Source organism: Mustela erminea, chromosome X, assembly GCF_009829155.1.
Source record: "Mustela erminea isolate mMusErm1 chromosome X, mMusErm1.Pri, whole genome shotgun sequence".
In the NCBI taxonomy this organism is placed as follows: domain Eukaryota; kingdom Metazoa; phylum Chordata; class Mammalia; order Carnivora; family Mustelidae; genus Mustela; species Mustela erminea.
Window position 1 is genome coordinate 35,292,336 of NC_045635.1, and position 20,986 is coordinate 35,313,321.

Consider the following 20,986-nt stretch of genomic DNA (forward strand, 5'->3'; position numbering starts at 1 on the left):
CCCCTCGCTACCCAGAAGGCCAGTGGAGGACCGCAATTACCATAAAGCGCCTCGCACTCCGCGCAGCCAAAGCTGTCAAACCCCAGCGGCAGCCACCGCTGCCTCCTCTCGCCACCAGCACTGCGCTCTCCCGCTCGCGCGTCCCCTCCGAGACCTGGCAGAGCCCGGCGAGTGCGCGTCGGCGCCCACCCTCGCCCTGGGTCGCCCCTTCCTGCGAGAGGAGACCTGGCCCATTCTGGTGTCCCGAGCTACCTGGAAACACCGCGCCGGGCCCCGGTGGCCGTTTCGCCCGAACTCCGCACTCGAGTTCCCCGGACGTTTCAATTGTGTGGGAATTGTTTGGAGAGGCGGGGGTTGGGGTGGGGGCGTGAGGTGGGGAAGGCAGTCCGTGGGGCACAAGGAAGCGGGGGTGGGGGCGGCAGGGGAGCGGAGATCCGCCAGAATTTCTCCCCCGTTCACGGATATTTTCGTAGTCTGCACCTCTGATGGTTGGAGGCTCCGTCCTGGCCCCTCACCCCGGCCTCGGGAGATTATCTCCCGCGTTTTATTTTCCTTGGCAGGGAGCAACTTTTGGCTTACACCGTTCGCCCCATAAATTTCCACTCGGTAACGTCGTGCTGATCGGTGCTCGGCGGCGGCGTACAGCCTGCGCCCGCAGCAGTTCAATTCAATTGACACGTATTGAGCTTCTCCAGCGCACCCCGCGCGGCGCTGGCCGCGGGGGGAGGGCGGGGGCCGGCGGACGGGAGGGGGAGGCGGAGAGGCGAGGTTCCGGCCTCCCCGGAGCGCAGAGCCTCTAGGGCGAGCTGTGAAGCCCCAGTTCGTGAAGCTGGCGGGAAGGGGTGGGAGTGGGGGAGGGGTGTTCCGGCCTAGCCGCACCCAGACCGGGGGCCTGGACCTCATGGCAAAAGGTGATCCTACTGGGGCTCTTCGCTAGAGTCTTTTTATGCTGAGGGTGGGGGAAGTCTCTTTCTGCCTAAGGACAAGATGGTGCAGGCTCGATGAGAACATCAATCCGAAATGGAGGTAGCTTGTAAATCCACACGGAAAGTTTTAAAATATCCTGGAGTGTCTCCATGCCAAAAATAATCAAAAGCATCTCAAGTTGATTACGAAGTCAAGGTCAAGGCCAAAATCAGCTCTAGCTAGCAGAGCCCTTTCAAAAATTAGACTTAATACTGACTGCGGGACTGGTGTTAGGTGCGATGTTATTTATTCTGTTTTAGTTCTCAGTACATAGTTATAAAAAGAGCCCCTTTCAAAGCAGAAGTGAAACATCTCTACCGTTTGAAACCCGAAACTTCGGGCCGAATTAAATCTTCATGCTCCAGAGCTGCTTATAACAACTGATGTAAAAGACAGGCGGGCAAGTGCCCCCTGAGAACAGTGCCCAGCCCTGCTGGGCCGCCACCACTTCCAGGACCCGCGCCTGCATAATGGCATGCACGCCTTTTTCTTCCCGGTCTTTCTGGAGGTGGATGTCTCTGAAAGCTAACCCACACATTTTTTTAATCTCCGGTAACAAGCAGAAAGACACCTGGACTATTATGCTGTAAAGCTATTTTTTATAAAGACATTTTAGGGCCAGACATTAAAAGTTATTAGACTGAACGCATGCGAGTTACAGACACAGCTGGAGAAAAGGCCTCTGGTTGTGTGTTGTAGCAACATTTCTTTTTGAAGCGACTCCTTTTATTCAAAACAAGTCTAAAATAACTGGGAAGGCTGAAGTTGGGTATTTGTGGGGAAAGTCTCTGAACGTGGTTCCAGGCAAGGAGGCCGCCGTGCCACTGTGGGCCACGCAGGAGAGCAGAGCTGGCCTGGGTGAATGTGGAACCGTGCCAGGCTCTTCCGGCTCGGTTAGGCCGCCGCAGAGACCCTGGCACCATGCCCGGCCACCTTCTCTCCCCTTCCCATGCCTCCCCAACTCTCCCCCCAGGCACAGGCTTTTCCCGGAGTTGCATGTAACCGTCCAGAACTTTTGGAAAATCCAGGAACTAAGCGAGACGCGGAGCCTGCAGCCTCTCAGAACCCTGTGGCCTCCTGGGGCTGCTGACAAAGGGGCCTGTTTGTCTAACTTTAAAAGTCCTAGAGTTAAAATGAATGGGGGGGGGGTTGTGGTGCTGTAAATTCGAGGGGGCCGCGAGGAGGGCTGACTGTGGGAGAAATTTGATGCTGGAGACAAACAGGCCAGTAAATTCGCCTTTGACGTAATTTGCAGCGTTCACCACCCGCAAAATCCCCCCCCGACTTTTTTTAAGGAGCCGAGCCTCCCTGGTATCCCCGTGCGGGCTGGTGGGATTAAAGGGTTTTGCTTCCATCTCTGAGGGATACATTTTCCAACTCCGTGGGATTTTAAAAATATCTTATTAAGGGAGTCCTAAGAGGCACGAGTGTGTATGTGGGGAAGGTGGTTCGTGACTCACTGGGAATTAAAATGTGAGATTTTCCGGAGGTGCTCTAAGGCAGGGAAGGGTTGGGAGTTTACACCTATTGGCCTGGGTAGTTGGAATTGTTCCAGGGTGGAGGAGGAGAAAGCTCACACAGGGCAGTCCCATCCTGCGTCCCCCATTCAGGAAGGGACTCCAGGTGCTGGGGACACCTTGGAGCCAGCAGAGTGTAATGCAGCCATGGCCTTCCAGGGCTCCCTCTTCCCCTGCCCTCCTAAGAGTCCCCTGGGAGCTGACCTGGGGGTCAGGCCGCTATACCCAGCGCTCAGCAACGGGAGGATTTCAATGAAAGCAGAGGAGGAGGCGGAGAGAGGCCGTGAGTGATCGCAAGGGAGGGGAGGCAGCATGGGCAGTGGAGAAAGAAACGGGATCCTAAAGGAGAAGCACGGGGCTAACCCTCTCCTACCTGCCTCTTGTCCCCTTGGAAAGTCTGTCCTGGTTAGAACATATGGTTCGACCTCGGGCTCTCAGGCACTCTTCTGGTGCAGATTCTACCCCACCTCCGCAACTAGGCAAGCAGGTTGGTGCCTCAGGGAGCAGGCCTGGAGCCTGGCCAGACTTTCTGACCCAGGCTGATTGTGCAAGACCTGCCAAGACCCCTTCAACACCATCAACCACTGCCCAAGTCTGGGGGAAAAACCACACATCCCATGATGAGGTCCTTACCTGATATTTGGGGGACCCTGGGGTTCCAGCATTGTGGGCACAGTTCATTTGTAACCTATGCATAGGATCTAAAGCACAAGGCTCTGTAGGCCCCCGGTTATGCTCTTCAGAGACTGTTCTCACATTTATGCCGCTGATTATTGTGATAGGTGGGATCTGGGTGATCACAGATAATGTATTTTCATTTCATATGGTATGAGGCAGCCTCTTAACGGTAACTATTTTCAACAACACATACTAACAGTCTTCACTGATTCTTTGTGAAAGAACTCTGGGCTTACCTAGCAGCCCCGGAAGATTCACTAGCACACCCACTCCAAGCACAGGGCATCCTTGTTCGGGGAGTTCAGTCATCTGGAAACATCTAAAGGTAGCTGCTTTCCGTGCATTAGTCTCCTAGACGTAGGGGTCCCCAGGTTGAAGATGGCTGTTCTTTCTGCCTAGCCTTTGAGGGGTCATTGGGCGTTTCAGGGAGGAGGGTCCAAGAGGCAGGCCCAGCATGATAGCACCAACTAAATGCTTCTTGCAATTTCTGGTCTGGGCTTTATTAGTGGCAGGCTCTGGGGTCCTCCAACCCAGGCACCCCTGAGTGAGCTGCCCTTTGGTTTACACTGAGGGGTTCGCTGAGTTGATAGGTGTCAGCCTAATGAGCATAAATACCGGGAGGCTTCAAGGAGGCCTTGTGTTGAACTCCACCTGGCCCTGGCTTAAGAGCCCTCAAAGCTGCGGCGCGGGGTGGATGCTCCCGCAGATAAACCCGGACGCCGAGACCCGCCCCAGCTGCTTACTTAGCAAGTGGGCCTCCCGCTCCTATTTGACCCGGCCGGGGTCAGTGGGGTGGGGGGCAGTGAGTGGGAACAGCGAGGTAAGGGGGCGGAGTACTGTCAACTCCTTGGTTGAGGACCCAGCAGGCTGGCTTTCCTCCCCAGCCATTTTGTATCCAGCTTCCCTCCTCCACTCCCAGGGGAGCCCTGCGGAAATGCATCCCCCGGAGCCCCAGCCCCTTCGCGGGCATCACCTGGGGACTGAAGGGATCTGGAAGGCTGCACCAGCCTCTCCCTCAGGGAGAAAGGGAATAGGGCCCCGCTTAGGTAAGTGCGGCGCTGATTTGTCTCTAGAAACCTGTAAGGCCCCCCGCAAAGTCGGGTGCGGAGGTGAGTGGCCCCGGGTGGTGGCTTCGGGGAAGGTCAGCCGGAGCAAAGCTCAGGGCCAGCGCCAGGAGGGGATTCCACGCGGCCTGATCCACGGCACTTTTTACCTGCTCCCATTCCCCCTCCGCCCACTCTGCTCTGCCTTCGCCCCTAGGGGCCCCCTCCCCATCCCCTGAGCCCAGTGCGTTAGCAGCCGCGCAGCCCCTGGCCGTCAGTGCGGGGGAAGGGGGGCGCAGGGTGGTTTGTGTTGCGAGGCCTGACAGAACCTTCTGTGTGCGGCGGAGGGAGGAGGCTAATGCATAATGCACAGCGCCTGGAAGCCCGGCCATTAGCGGCCTGTCGGTGACACAGACAAACGACTGAGAGAGAGGGAGGGGATCCAGCTCGCTCTGGAGTTTAAATATACCAGCGTGGAGGGGAAACGCCATGATTTAAAAGTGTGTGTTTGCAGACACTCGCATATATTTTAATGATTTCCAGCAGGCCATGCGTCCCAGTCTTGCATCCCCCTCCCCAAAAGGGGGATGTATATGGGGAGGAGGAATGAAGGCAGAGTGAGAGGCCTCAACCCGAGACCCACCGCCAGCTTTTGAGACAAGGGGAGGAAAGGCTGGTAAACGTAGCACCGAGAAAGCAGGGCCTAGGGAAAGCCACACCACCCAAGGCCATCCCCAGAATTTTTTTTTTTTTTTTTAAATCTGGCCATCGAAGGCTTCCATTCTGGACTGGACCCTCTAGTTGTACTAGACAGGCCTGGAAGAAAGAATAAAAATCCTGCCATCCTTGTTCTCCCCCCTCCCCCGCCCCAGGCGCCCACAATTTGAATCTTGCTTTTCCACTGACAATCCGGAGACCTCCTTCCTCCCCATTTAACACACCAGTGTTTTTTAGCAATTAAGGCGAGAAGGGGGTGGGGATAAAGATAAGCCAATTTTTTTTCCGCCATGCAAGTGTGAAAGATAAGATAACGCTAAGCTGGGGCAAAGCGGCTGCTTACAACCTCCCCTCAGCGATTTTGATCGGTCACTTCTTATCTCGAAAAAATGCTTTCGAAAACTGCATCAAAAAAAAAAAAAAAAAAAAAAAGGAAAGGAAAGAAAGAAAGAGAGAGAGAGAAAGAGGCCGAAGGAAAGCATTTTCATTTGGAAGTGACATTTAAAACCCACCTCCTCTACACCAGCAAACCCTTCCCCGACCGCGGGGCTCCTCAGGAAAAGTCGCACCTCGACTGCAGGGTTTCAGGCTTTCTCGTGGAGGGGTAGGCAGGATTACTAGTGTAATTAGGCTGAATAAAACCAGGGATACGTGATGAGGGTTTATTCTGCGTCCGACCTCAAGCTCGCAGCCCGGCTTTCTGCTCTTAGTTACTGACCAGCGTTGTGTTTCTCCATCGCGCTCGCGTGTTGAAGCTAAACAGGTAGTTCGTGTATTTGGGAGGCCCATAGACCTATGTCGACACGAAGTGGTTGTTAATGCGAAATGATAAGACACTCTGCTGGGTTTTGCAGTCCCCCATCAAGGAAGGAAAAGGTTATCATATCATGCACACCAGAACCCGAGAACTCTCAGACGAACGGGACTCTCGGGGAGTTTCGTAAAATCCTCCCCACCCCCCACCCCCGCACAAATATTTCACGAAGGGGTTTCCGGAAGACTTTGTATTTGTTTAGGGAGGTTTCGGTATTGAACTCCAGGCTCTCAGGGCAGCCTGTAAACTCCCCCCAGCCCAGGAGCTGGCTCCAGATCGCAAACATTAAGGCGGGCGCCCCCGGCCGAGTGGCTGAGCCACAGTGCTCATCTCGGGCTCAGAGCTCCTAGGCTCCCACCACCTCGCCCTCCATCCCGGGCTCGCACACCGAGTCTGCCCGCTCCGGGCCAGGCTGTGCGACCCACAGCCCGGGGCCAGCCGCGGCCGGATTGTCCCCCAGGGAGCCGAAACCGCCGAGTGGGGAAACCCCTCCTCTCGCCCTTCCCCGAAAAGCCTGGCCGCGGCGTAGGCGCCGAGCGAGCGGGCATCCGCTGACAGCCGGGCCTCACGTAAGGCCTACACGCGTCCCATTAGTCAGCCTGAGTTCCCCTCGGGCGAGCCGTCTGGCGCGGCCCCAAGGCCGGGCGCGGGCGGGGAGGGGTGCGGGGCCGCAGCGAGCGGGGAGCGGGGCGGGGGCGCGGGCTCTGCGGGACCCGGCCGGGCTCGGTTCCGCGTTCCTGGGCCGGCGGGTAAGCCGAGCCGCCGGGGCAGGCCGCTCCCTGGCTGACGCCGAGGCGCCGAGCTGCGCTTCACGTGCCCGCCATATCAGCGGCCGCCGCGGCGGCGAGAAGAGGGGGCAGGGAGGCGCGCCGCAGCTCCCGCGGGGTCTCCGGCCCCCGCCTCCTCCTCCGCGCTGGGGGGCTGGGCCGGGACCACCCCGCAGCCCCGGTCCCCGCTCCAGCCTAGAGCGGCGCTGCCGGACGCCGAGAAGCTCCTAGGGCGCTGCTCCGAAAGCTGCGCGGAGGCAGCAGCCAGGGGAGGGTGCTCCTCGCGGCCGCCCCGGGAACTTCCCAGCCGCCCCGCCGCCGCCGCCGCCGCCGCCGCAGTCACCGGGACCGGAAGCCCTCGCGCCGCCCCGAGCGGCCTCTGCTGGCCCCCAGGGTTGTTCCAGACGAGGGATGGCCGCGCGTCACCCTCCATCCCTCCTGCCCCGGGCGGCCGCTCTCGCCCCGGGGCGTCCCCAATTAAGCCCGGAGGACCCTTCTCGCGGTCCAGGGAGACCTCCTTCGGCGACCGCCATAAGACCCCCCCACCCCGCCCCCAATCCCAGCCCCGCAGCTGGGACGGGAGGGGCTCGGAGCCGCCACTCTGACCGGGCAGGAACACCTGCTCCCGGGGCCCTGCAGCTGGGCGCGTGGTGCCGAGAGAGGCTGCCTACTGTTGTGTGCAGAGATCGCGGAGGAGAGAGCACGGGGCTCCGAAGCTCTGGGCCAGGCGCAGCCGCGTCTCGGCCGCCCCCATCTCCCATCCCTTCTATGCGATCACGCTCGAAGCCTGGGGGTTCGGGTCTCCGGGGTATCGAAGGGCCACCACCCCTGGGATCCGACTTCTGTCCTTAAGAGGTCGTTCGCAAGGCAGATGGGGCAAAACCTGTTTTGGGAGCCTTCCCGGTGTCCGCCCCCGCTCTCCAAACCAGACACACTCATCTCCCCTCGGCCCCGACTCTAGCCTCCGGCGAGGGACGAGAGTAGGTCATGGCGGCACCCGCACCTCCTCCCCCTCCCCCGAAGGGGCTGGTATGGGGTTCGGACTTTGCCACTCAGCGTGGGGAGGGCGGATAGACCTTCCGCATCTTCTCCGTGCCCGGAGAAGATCGGGCAGCCGAGATGACCTGCGCTGCTTGCCCTGCCTCACCGCCCCCCCTCCCCCGTTCCGCCCTCCCTGGCGCTCCTGGCCCAGGGCCCGGCCGGGGAAGGCGTTGTTTTGCCAGCGGGGGCCGAGCGAGTGCGCAGAGAAAAGCCTCCTTGCTCTAATGAGAGTGCACACAGCGCTGCAGCGAGGAGGATGATTACCCGGCGGGCGGGGGGGCGCAGGCCCGGGCCGCGGGCGGCGTGTGCGGCGGCCCCGCGGGCCCGGAGTCCCCGCCTGTCTGGCTGCTAATCGCACGCTTTCTGCTGTTACGGAGGCAGGCGGGAGCCGGCGGCCGAGTCCAGCGCCGGCGACTCGGCGGGTGACACGGAAACATGGCGCAGCGCCCCTCCCCCGCCCGCCCTCCCCGCGCTCCCGCCTCCCGCCTCGCACTTCCTCCCGCCCGCGCGGCTTTTGCAGTTCTAATGCTCTGCTGTCGGCCCGACACCATTACGCTAGCAGCGGCTTCTCGGCGGCCCCGCGCGTCTCTTTCCCCTTTGTTTTCCGGGTCTATAGAAAACGTTTGCTTTTGTCCCGAGCTCTCGTTAAACCAAACTTGTGGTGGCAACGGAAGGCGGTGCGGGCGGGGAGGGGCCCGGGGATTTTGGCAGAAGCCGACCAGAGCGTGGTGGAAACTTCTCTCGCTGGGTTCCCCGCCACCCCGCCTTTCCCTCCCTCCCCCTCCCCTCACAGACACAGGCCAGCCGGTCAGCCGACGCTTCCCCCTTCTCCCCTGAGAGGCCTCAGCGCTCCAGGAAGGAGGTCTGGGCCAGAGGCACGGTGACCAGGGGTGAAGAGCCTAGGGTGCGTGTCTGCGAGCCCCGAGTTTTGGGGCACTCGGTAACCTCGATCCTTGCAGCCCTGATGGGCCTCTCCCTCCCTTTGGTCATTCGAGGCTTTGTATCAGCCGGCGGAGAGGAAGGGGAGGGAAGAGAAGAAAGTGGTTTGTGTGTGTGGCTTTTCTATTAAGGGTTTGTTGGAATCTCTCATTCCCAACCATACAGCCTCCTTTATAGGATCTAGGGCGAGAAGGAGGGGGAACGGGGGCTCCACGGGTCAAAGGGTCAGAAACCTAGGCCTGGGAGCTGGAACGTACTCTACTGGCCAACTCGTACTCTACACAGCCGCACGAAGGGTGGGACGACCCTGCAGAGTGGTGGACGGCAGGGCCAGATCCCTGGATCCAGGAAATGCCAGACCTCCCACCCCTGGGCAAGAGAGCAGGTCCCGTCCCCGCCCCGTCCCACCCCTCCCCCCGGCGCGCTCCCCAGCCCAGCGCGCACGCCTTGGCTCTCCGCACCGGATCTGCTCAGGCGGCAGTTTTTTAAGCCTGCAATTAAGCGAGGCGTCGCCGTGTCCTCTGCTAGTGTCGATCCTGTCAGTCGCACATGGCCTTGGTGCTCCGGTCCGAGGCCCCGCGATTAGTCACAGGCTCGCTTCGCTCCTTCCCTAATCCGCCTCTGCAGGCAGCCTGGGGACGCGGCCGACTTGGCGGCGCTGGCAGGGAGCCACCGCGCGCGGGGCGGGCCGCCTGGCCAGTACCAGCCCCCTGCGCCCGAGCCGGCGCGGGCCCCAGGGTGCGGGCTTGGGACTCCCTCCCCCTTCACAGCCCCCAGGCTGGGGCGGCGGCGCCCCTCCTCCTCTCGCCCCACTCCCGGGCCTGCGAGATCTATTTGTGTGGTGTCATTTGCATAAAAATAGGACAAGTGTTTCAGTGCGTTCGAACGCGGGAGGCGAAATCCTTATTGATGTGTCTGTGTGGAGCCCTCGGTTGTCGGAGCGGTTTGATTTAGGGTGTTTGTGTTGCTTTCTGCGAGAAATGAGAGGAAATCCTGCGCAACGCCTTCCGCGGCCGAGGACCCCCAGAGCATCATCCCCCCAATGCGCGGCCCAGAAAGGTCCACCGCCTGGACCCCAGCGCGCCGAGTCCACAGCGAGCAGGTTGAGGGCCAGGCGGGCGGCCCATTATGACTCATAAAACCGGGCGGCCTAATCACCAGCTGCCAACCCGTTTACGTGTGGCGCTTCCCAATGCTCCCTTCGCCTGGCCCGGGCCTCCAGCGGGCTCGCCCGGGACACGGGGAGAGCCGCTCAGTAGAGGCTAATCAAGTGGCCGCTCTTCCCGTCGGCAACGCGGCTTCCCATCCCCGGCGACCCCCGCTCTCCCGGCCTCTGCGCTGCTCGCCAGCAACTCCTCAGCTTGGACAAATAGCTGGGAGGGCGCCGGCCGCGCGGAGCCAGTAAATCAATCATTAACTCCCGGGCGAGGCCTGGCCAGCGGAGGGAGGGAGCAGCGGCCAGAGCCGAGGGCGCGGGGCGAGCGCAAGGTCCCCCGCCCCGGGTTGGGAGCCGTCCACGCGCCAGCGGCCAGGGTGCGTGGAGGCGGGTCCCCTCCCCCCCGGGGCGTCTTGATTCCCTCCAGAAGCCTCCGCCTGCCGGGACTCTCACGCCCGCACCTTGCCTCGCCGGGCAGGTCGGGTTACTGTGCGGCCCCGGGGCGGGCTTGAACATTAACGAGGCGCCCGGGGCCTCGCGGCCTGCTCTCCCCAGGAGAGCCTGCCCGCGCTTGGGCAAGCTCCTCAGCTTCTGTTGGGCTCCTCCATACTCGCGCTTGCCAAACCAAACTGATCGCCTCCGTGCCGACCAGCCTCCCCGCGGCGCCGTCCCCACGGAGCCCACAGTGGGGCGGCGCGCAGGGGGTTAAAAGCTCGGATTCGCCCTGGCTCCTCAGCGGCGCTGAGGAAACGCTGATCAAAGTGCTTACGGGGAAGGAAACACACGCACACTCGGGCTTGGGTCGAAAAAGGCCGACTGGAGAGACGGCTGGGAGCCGCCTGCCTCGACCCGCTTCCCACACTCTCGGGAACGCAGTGGCGGCGGCGGAGGCGGCGGCGGCGGTGGCGCTGGCCCGCGCGATCCTCCTGGAGGAGCTCGGCGCGGCGGGGCCGCGAGGACGGCGGCGGCGGGGGGGGGGGGGGCGGGACGAGGGGGCGGGAGGCGAGCCCGGGCTGCGCGCCAAGAGGCCCGGAGCCGCAGATTAGTCACCGCTCGGCTAGGCACTCACGGGTGCGCCCGGGAACCGGGAGGGCAGGCGGCGGCCCCGCTCTGCCGGGCTCCCGGGGCCTCGGCGCCGCAGCGAAGGTGCCCCTGCCCCCACCCCCCCGCGCGCGCCCGGCGCAGCTGGACAGGCTCGGGGGCCGACGCTGCCGAGATCCACTTGTCAGTTCAAGGGCAGGACAGAAACTCTGCAAGCGGAGTCTTGCGAACAGGAAATTTCTCATTGACAAGGTGCTGCCCCTCCCCCACGCCCGGCTTCAAAACAAAACAAAAACCCGGCGCGAGCGGTCGACTAGGCCTGCACCCCTTTGCCGCCTCGGCGACCCCCGCTTCTCGGCCCCGGCCGGGAAAGCGGAGAGCTCGCCGAGCCCCGGGCCGCGAGCACAGGCGGCGGCCAACGAACAGGCCCAGCGGGCGGCTTCGGCTCGGGCCCCGCCGAGGGCACCCAGCTGCCACTCTCCGGGGCCCGGGCAGGGTGGGGCGGGGGCGCTGAGCCCGGAAGGCTCCGCACCTTCTCAGGTTCTGAACCCAGCGGAGTGGTTCCGCCGGGCTGGAGACCGCCGGGGCAGCGGCTCCCCGAGGGCGTGGGGGGCGGGGAGGCGGCGCCGCCGACAGAGCGAATCCCGCGCGGCGGGGACCCGGGAGGGCCGCGAGCTCGGCCTGGCAAAGTTCCTGCTCAAACTCCATGTTTAGAAACTCCAGCGGCTTTGCGGGAGGAGGGGGAGAGCCAGAATGCGCGGAGCGTGCGGGGGCGGCCGGAACCCGCCTTTCACTCCCCCGGAGGTGGGGGGAAATCCGCGCTCCACCGCCCCCCACCCCCCGCCGGCCCAATGGGAAGTCTGCCTGGAGCGCGAGGACCGCCGGGTCCCCGGGCTCATTCTTTTGTGTATGCCCCTCTTCTTCCTACACACGCTAAAGGAAATTTCTAAACCTTTGTCATTTATTGAATTCAGCCAGGAGAGGAAGCCCTTTTTAGGGACCCTGATATTCAGGGTAATTTCGTATTTGACACATGTAAATACTTAGTACTCTCAGGTAAGGTCAAATTATTTATCATCTTAATTTATATTTCAATAGGCCTACAATTTGGAGGCGCGAAATGCCTCCTTATGAATCATTATGGTCTATTAGGGGAAGTAATGTATAAACAGCACTATTTGGGAGGGAATCACTTATGTTGACATTTAAATGGCTCTTCAATAGTTAAAAAAAAAAAGACATTTGAGTGCCTTTGATTAAATATACAATTTACAAGACCATCAGCATAGCCATCAGGAATATAAATTCTTCTTGGGATATTTATTTATTTATTTCTGATTTTTTTTTTTTAAAGCCTTCCAGGGCACACATGTCATTTAATCCCTATGGGAAAAATGTACAAATTTCAGGCAAAGTATCATTCTCCTCTCCCCAGCTAATGTTTTTTCGGGAACCCAGGGAACCATTGGAAATGTGAGAAAACTCCACCAGCAGGCACCCCAGTGGGAAGTTTGTAGATCTTTGTACCTCGGAAACAGAATCAACTGCTTTCTAGCAATATTGCAACTGATTTGTGAAACACAGTAGCTTTCCTGCTGGAGTGGAAGCTTCCTTATGGCCTGTGTCCATCTATCCATCCACCCATCCTGGTGCTTCCACAGCACCCAGGACGGAGACTCTTACCATTTTAAGTCATCCTTCTACACCTGCTAAATAAAATATCACAGCAGAGCCTCTTCCTGGCCGCCCCCTCCCCCACCCCTATGCACTCTTTATTGAATTACCCTGTTGTATTCGTTTTGCCTTGAAGCATCTCCCATCTTCCAAATGCCCTTCCTGAACCCCACATCTCCTTCCCCAGCTCTGTTCCCATGTATAGCTGTACTTCTTTAAAGAGGTGTCTACAGAAGTGTGGAATTTCTATTTACCTTACCTCGGGTGCACTCAAGATCTCCTAGTTTTGAAGACAGTCTATGATTTGGGGGAAATTGTAGCTTTGTTTGTAACAGCATTAGATTAGACACAACCTAAGTGTTCAGTGATGACACTGATGGTACCTGCACAGGACGAAATATTCTGTGGCTATTTTAAAAATTAAGCTCCCCTCCGAGGACTAATACAGAACGACCCAGAAGGACTACTGTTAAGAGGAAAACATAAGGTGCATAAAGAAGCAATGTGCATAGTATGTTACCATTTGGGTATGTTACAGTTTGTATAAAAGCAAATTAGGGGGGAATATAGACACATATCTGTAGCCGCAGGAAACATCTTCGAGCTGCTGGGAGCACTCCCCCACCACCCCTTTCTTTGTAATATGCTTGTCCTCCTCCGTTTTATTTTTAGAAATGGGTGTACATCGGCCAAACTATTTTGTATCTTACCTATGAGATTTATCACTACATCTTACAGATCATTTTCTACCAGCACAGGAAGATGGGTCTTGTCTGTGCCAAGGTTCATGGAGTTTCACTGCCTCTAGGTACATCATATAGCAAATTCGTCAACCTACACCTCAGCCTACACCAGCCTCCCCGGCCATTCTGCAGACAGCACTCAAGATCACTGCTGCCAGTGATCACTTCCCTGTTGCCAGGAATGGGGGGGCATTTTCCCATTCCTCCCTTTGGCCTTAGAAGCACTAACCACCCCTCACTACTCCCAGTCGAACTGCTCTTAGCTTCCCAGATACCATACACACATACACACACACGGTTGTCATCCTCCTTCAGTCTCTTTCTAGGTTCCTCTCTGCTTTACTAGTCACTTTGGGCCAGGACCCTCCCACCTCTCCCTCCCCCAATCTCATCCAGGCCCCTGGCTTTAAACGTCACCTATTTGCTGGTGATTCTTACACCCCCCTCACCACCCCACCAGCCCACCCCCCGCCACCCATTCCACACCGTCATACAGAGCTGCAGATCTGACTTCTCCACTTGGCAATCTCTGTCCGGTTTAAGAATGACAATAGCTAACATTTGCATAGTGCAGGCTCCTGTGAGCACTTTATGTAAATTTACTATTATTAATCCTTATCCACATTTTGCAGATGAGGAAACTGAGAGGGGCTATAGAACATTCGCAAGGTCACTCAGAAAATGTTGGAGATAGGATTCAGTTCTATCTCCAGAGCTCATGTTGGCAGCCATTCTGCGTCACTGACTCCTAGCATCCTAGAACTGAATTCTTAAAATCACGAATTAATCTACAAATACGGAGGGGGGCAATTTACTAAATTCCAGGCCTTGGGACAGGAGCTGCGAAAGAGCAGTAAGCTGGACAAACTATCCCTTAAAGAGAATGTGCTCTTTGCTTGAAAACTGCCTTTTGTCCCAATCCTCCCCCACCCCAGTTGCAGAAAATGTTTCAGCCACCCAAGTACTTAAAGCAGAATCCTGGGGTAGGGGGGCGGGGGGCGGGGGGCGGTCACTCTTGACCTATCTCCTACTTCACCTTCCAGTGCCAGAGCTCTTCCTACTTCCCAATGTCCTGTCCAGTAAGCCTGCTTCCCATTCTCCCACATCCACCTAAGGCCAGGCCACTATCTTCACTTGCCTGGATGATAACCAAAGATTAGGGGACACCTGGCTGGCTCAGTCAGTAGAGCTTGGACTCTTGATGTCAGGGTTGTGAGTTCAAGCCCCGCGTTGGGTGTAGAGATGACTTACAAATAACATTAAAAAAAAAATAACCAAAGATTATTATTCCAGCCCATCTCTTTGCTGCCACTCTCAGCCCGGCTCTGACCCAGCAAGATATTATCAAGTCAATATTCTGTATCACGACAAGAGAAGAAACCAAGTTTAAGAGAACAAGACAACTGTGGGTGTGTGCTAAAAGAAAAGGGGGGTGCCTGGGCTTGCAGGGAGGGGCTCTGTAGTTCTGGTGAGGATTGAGGCAGAATTTGAGAAAGGGCAGGATGAAGCCAGAGGACCCATTAATGTCTGGGAAGGTCCAAGGGAGGCCCAAGGGAGCATGGGATGCAGGGGATGCATGTACACAGGTCTTTGTCAGAGAAGCCAAAGTTCCTGGGTGTGCCCATTGTGGGGAAGGCCTTGGACATCCTTTTTCTTTTCTTTTCTTTTTTTTGAGGATTTTATTTATTTATTTGACAGAGACAGCGAGAGAGGGAACACAAGCAGGGGGAACTGGAGAGGGAGAAGCAGGCTTCCCGCCGAGCAGGGAGCTTGATGCAGGGCTTGATCCCAGGACCCTGGGATAATGACCTAAGCCGAAGACAGATGAATGACAACTGAGCCACCCAGGCTCCCCAGTCTTGGACATCCTTTGTATCCTTGCTAAGTGCCACAGAATATCAACCTCAGGAGATAAATGAGGGGCAGCCAAGAGTAAGCCAGAAACCCAGAGTCAAAACCAGAATCTCTTTAGAGTACCTTGCCTATTGCCAGTCATTTGGTCCTTACTTGGTGGCAAAAGATGGAGACTGTCTTCCTATCTCGAAATCCTCAAAAACTTTAAGAGTGGGTTCTGGCCACCCTTGACCTTAGACAACTGGAATTCTCAATTCCATGCCATTTGACTTCTAACAGTAACTGCACCACGACAATGCATTTGGTAGCAAAGCAAGTCTTTTTTAACGATGAATAATTCCTACGGGATAAAAATAGCTCCTGTTTACCGAGGGCCTCCGCTCCTTGCAGTTACTTTATTAAGTGCATTTCCAATATGTTTATTTATGTTCCTCCCATGAGCCCCCAAAATAACCCAATGGGTAAGGTATTATGATTCCCATTTTATAGCTGGGGAAACAGAAGCTCTTACAATTGCCCTCTAAAAATACATAGCTAATCTAGCCAAGCTTGGCTACGGGGATTCTACCTGCCTCCAAATCTGGGCTCTTTCCAGCAAAGTATACTGCTCGCCTCCCCCACACAGGCACTATTCCCCCAAACCTTAAACTATTTTTGGGATCGGATCCTATATAGCTTCTCTAATGGTGTTCTTCTGGGGTCATCCTGGCAACTGGCCAACTGCAGTAACTATCACAAAAGGAGTTTGTTTCTTTCTGGGATCAGCAAGTCTCAGTTGATCTGTTGTGTTCACCATGGGAACCTAAAAGTTTATCATCTGAATGAAGAGTTGCCTTCTTCCCGGCTAAGCTTTGAAAAAAGTGTGGGACCAAGTTCAAGGGAAAGCCTTCCTCCCCAGAACAAGCAGATTCTCTAGCTGTTTGGAAAGCTTCTGCACTCCATAATACTAAATAATGGTTTGTCAAGATCATTAACCAGCTGCCCTTTCATACTTCCAAGCAACATTTTTTGAGGGGGGGTGGTTATTTGTTTGTTTCCCTCCTGCTTGGAGCTTTGATAAACAATACTCTGCTCTTAGCATGGGGAGAACTAGAGCAGGGGAAAAGTTGATCCAGAAAGAACCCACCACACAGCCCTTCTGAAGCTGGACAGCTCTTAAGATTTGGGGAGAAGAAGGTCACTAGCTTTCTCCAGTTCCTAAAAAAACAATAGCTAGGACTTATTAAGAGCTTAGTGTCCGCCAGGCACACAGTTCTAAACATTTTATATGCATTAGTAATCTTCATTTCATATTGAAAACCACCCTATAATAAAGGTGCTATTATTATCCCCATTTCACAGATGAAGAAACCGAGACTTTAGAGGATAATTAGCTAGCCTGCTTGCCTGGACACTCATCGCCTGATTCCTAGAGCCCAAACCTTTCCCCACGCAGTTTTTTTTTTTTTTTAATAGGCAGTGAGGAAGGAAAGCAGGCTCCCCGCTGAGCAGAGACCCCGATGTGGGGCTCGATCCCAGGACCCTGGGATCATGACCTGAGCCGAAGGCAGAGGCTTTAACCCACTGAGCCACCCAGGCGCCCCTCCCCACGCAGTCTTTCAGACTTTCCAGGCCCCTGTGGTCAGCTTTGTTACTCTGCCAATCACAGAGGCCTGTCCTAATTGGGTGCTTTACGCAGATCTGCAAGGAAATGGCCTTCACTGCATCCTGGCATGCCAGTGATGTCCCCTGAGGACATGACGGCAGTGAATCTGTCCCGCAGGTCCCTCTGAGGTAAGTGCTTCTTCTCTTCCCTAGCTTTCCAAGATGAGGCCCCATTCTGGGTGAACGGAAGCTCTGGTAGGATCCCCACGACAGAGTGTGGTCATCCCCGCCCTGCTCTTTGACAAAGCACGCCGGTCAGTCCGCGGGTGCCCTCGCCGTTTCAGTGCCAGTGGCTGCGCGGGGACCTTTCTGACCTGCTTGCTGGCACAGGGAGCGCAGAGAAGGGAAGATCAATCACCAAGATAATTTAGGTTCTGTCTTTGCTCGATCCAGCCTCTGTCCTCTGCTCTTGGGCTGACGACTATGATTAATGCGCCACCAAGTACTTCCTCTCTTCGGCTTCTTCCCTGCTTTGGGGTTTATTTTACAGCCGTTGCCAAAGTTTCTCCTCTGAAGAGAGTAAATACTCAGAGACTGGAGCACAGCCCTTGGTGTTACTCAGAGAGCGTCGCCGGAGGCAGGTGGCACCGGGCCATTTCTGGAGCAGGTGATGTTGTGTTTGGGGTTCAGTGCTCACCCACTACTTCCACTGACGTTAGCCTAATCTTTTAATTATTCTGAAAATACCAAGAATAAGGATTGCTGGGAAGGCAATTAATAGGATCACACAGCCTATGCCTCATTTGTAATTATATATTATTATTTTTCGCCCTACTTTGTTCCAATAATGATTTAAGGCTGCTTCCAAAGATACACAAAACCCAGCAAAGATAAATACAAGAAGTGGGACATGAATTATAATGTCACTCCTGCTCACAGCATCTTTGCCCCGGTCCGCAAAATAGAACCGAATTCATAACGCCTTTCAAAAATGAGGTAATTCAGCTCTTTTGGTGGCAACACAGGGCTCTTTGTAAAGGGAGGGGGGGTATGCAGGAGTAGAAAGAAGCATGGAAGGGACAAGAGATCTGGTTTCTAGAGCCAGTGCCCTCGGTGTTGTGACCTTGGTCGAGTCACTGGCCCTCTCTGGATTTTGGATTCCGGACTTCTCAAATGTTTCTGCCAGTCTCAATCCCTGGGGCGCCTTCCTCCCTCTGTCTTACCTCTTACCCCTGCCATCATCATGCAGGAGGAAGCCAGCACTGCCCAGCTGGCAGGAGGCCCCCTAGGAATGAAGCACGCTTTCTCTCTCCCTCTCACACACACACACACATACACAAAATGAAAAATGTTCGCAGACACTGCAGCAATGAAACTTCAATTGCCTCTTCCCTCAAGGCAAGGACCCCACCTCCTTCTAATCTTTAGCTGAAAGAGAGACTCCCAGGAGAGCCCCAGGAGCCTGGAGGACATCCTTTAGGGAGGCAGGAGTCACGCCCCTGGCCCAGACCTTCTGTCTCTCCCTCCTTCCTGGCAGGCGTGAGCTACTTTCTTTTCTCCTCTTGCCCTTGAAGACCCTCTTACATATATAACCTGGCCCAGCTCTCTGGATCCAGTCCCATCTTCTGTTCATTCCCTTCTGACCCTGTCTTCCCCTTGCAGCACCTAACCCAACATTTAGCCTATCCTTTGGGCCAAACAGCCATGCAGTCCCCGCCCACCCCCACCCCCACCCCCAGTCTCCGTGGGCCCTCTACTGCCTCTGCTAGGGATTCTCCAAGATTTCCTCAAAGGATTCCATAGGCCAGAGGAATCTCCGGAAGCTCAGCCTTCATTACCCATCTAAAGTGGGAGGCCGCTCGGGAAGATTCTTTTTACAAAGCAAGTGCGGACAACGTGGAGGCACCCCGTGAAAGAACACGCATGGGAGGATTCCGTGATCATCAAATTTGCAAGTGGGCCAAGCCGATCGAACAGTGGAAGCCAGTCTAAGGTGTCAGAAGTCAGCGTAGGGGCTACCGGGGAGAGGACGAGCATAAGGGGGACTTCAGGGGAGGCCCCCCGACCCTGCAGGGAATATTCTGCATCTTGATCTGGAGACTGGCCACTTGGGTGTGTTGGGCTTGTAGAAATTCATCAAGCTGTACGCTTAGGAAGTATATACGTTTTTCTGTTGGTGTGCTGCCCTCGATAAAATGTTCACAAATTTAAAAAAAAAAAAAACCAATAAAGCCAAATGTACAGAAACAAAGTGCGGAAGAGTAAGGCTCATCATCATATGGGAGCTCTGGGTGGGAGACCCTGTGGCAGGAGGGTGGGGGCAGCGGGGGCGCTCTGGCTTGGGTGGGGGGGTGCGCAGCGGAGTGGCTCCCAAGACAGCCCGTAGGCGGGGAGTGAAATCAAAATCACGTGACCAGAAGCCAACTTGCTGGCGTAAAGCAGGCGCAGCTGGCCGTGGGCCAGGCCTCCACCCTGGCTTTCCTCTTATCTTCCTCTCCTCTACAGGAACTTCCTTCCACTCCAGCCAAGTTGGACTCGTCACTCCCTGCCCCATATAGGCACAGCCGCTCTCCACTGTTGCATACAGGCATCCTGCTCTGGGAGCCCTCTTTCTCCCACCCTCCCTCTCTCCCTGCTTCCTTTCGACCTGGTCACTGACCACCTGCTCATAATATGTCCTTCAGGCATGAACTCCAGGCACCTGGGAGTCCCCTTTGCCCATGAAACATTTCTGGACCTGGGCCCAACCCCTGGCTTTGCAGACGCAGAGACAGACGCTGGTTAGGAGGAAGGCCCGTGTATCCTGGGCTCCCGGGAAGGCCACCGGCTGCCAGGCCACAGATCCACCCATCTGGTTGCAGGAAGCCAGGGTGGGCTCTCTCCTTTGCACTGGGAACCTCCTGTCCCCTCTGTATGGCTGTACTTGCTTTTATCTGTAACCTCCAGTGGGTCCCTGTGGTTGGTCAGTGTTGTCCCTCCTCAGAGGATATATTATATTCCTTGAAGGCAGGGTGGGCTTATTGGTGAGGGATTTTTTTTGTGTGTTTTGTGTTTTTCTTTTACTTTATTCTTTACTTCCATGCCTGCACACTCCCAGTTGAGGGCTTCCAGGAGTACCAGCCACCCCATAAGCTTCTACCTCCCATGGCTGGAGGGCCACGGAAGTCAGGGGGCATTAACTGGCCTGTGGTCAGATCTGTGGCTGGATATTCTTAGCAGCCTTTGGCCGCTGATGGCAAAAATGTCAACCTCCCTGTCACCAGGGCTTAGATCCCTCACCACCCGAGCAGAGATGTTTTCTAAGCAGGCAACTCTGAGCGCAGAGCGAAGCAGAGCGTGCTGTTTAAAAAGGCCCAGAGTCTGGGGCCAAGCCCAGCGTCACACTTAGCCTGTTGCTACCCACGGCTGCCCCAAGGCTGACCGACCAGCCAGACGGTTTGGAAAACACATTCTGCCTTAGCAGAACTGCTCCGCGGCAGGAGCTCTAGGCCACAGCATGGTAGTTTCCATGTCTGACCTCGTTCCCGGGCCCTGGGGCAACTCTGAGGCCTGGGAGTCTCAGACACTTGCTGACCTTCCTTTTAGAGGTTTCAAGACATCCACTGTGGGTCAAACAGCGACTTTTACAAAATGGGTCATGGGGACCAGAAATCCCCATTCTGTTCCTTTCCTGAAATCCCTGCAGGAATTCCTCTTCCGGATACACGTGCTTCTCCCATTCGGAAGGGGGTGTCACCGAGCTGTGTGCAGCAGTGAGGTGGGGAAGAGGTTGCTAAAGGGTCTCAGGGACCCTCAACCAGAGCATGGTGGCCTGGGGAGGGCTGTGTAGGCTTAGTAGGGATGCTGTGGTCACTTCTGCATGTTTTATGAGGAAGCCTTCTGCAAATTCACCATCAGCTCATGACGGCGTTCACGGACAGAACTAAAATCCTCTGCCCTACTGAACTGCAGCTCTGGCAACCCAGGGGGGCTCTGTGGGCCTTCTCTGTTGGGTGCCCCCATCGCTGTGTCTCTGAGCTGCACTGGGCACCCATCAGGGATGCAAGTAATTCGGCGTTTGACCTCCCCCAACTGCATGCCATTTCTCCTCGTCTTCTTCCCCGTGTTCTCATGTCTCTCGGCATGGCTGCACCTGCCGCTGTCTTACCTTCCTTCATTGATCTTGCTCTGGAAGTGCAGGGGCACAGCCTGGGAGGAGATATTGCCTGGGGCGCAGGATGGCTTTCCGGGATGTGTCTGTGTGTGTGCGTGTGTGTACATGCATGCATGTGTGTGTAAGGAGATTCAGGGGGAGCAGACATGCTTCCTCTCTCCCGGCACCACTGTCCCATCAGGATCCTGAGATCGAGCCCCACATCAGGCTCCCTGCTCCGTGGAGAGACTGCTCCCTCTGCTTCTGCCTGTCTCTCTGTCTACTTGTGCTCTCTATCTCTCTGTCAAATAAATAAAAAT

At 56.4% G+C, this 20,986-nt stretch overlaps 1 protein-coding gene across 1 annotated transcript in view; it reads right to left on the reverse strand.

The window, feature by feature from the left end:
• BCOR (BCL6 corepressor) overlaps positions 1-20,986 on the reverse strand; it is a 121,567-nt gene that overhangs the window by 51,802 nt on the left and 48,779 nt on the right. The gene's annotated exons all lie outside the window — the stretch shown is intronic.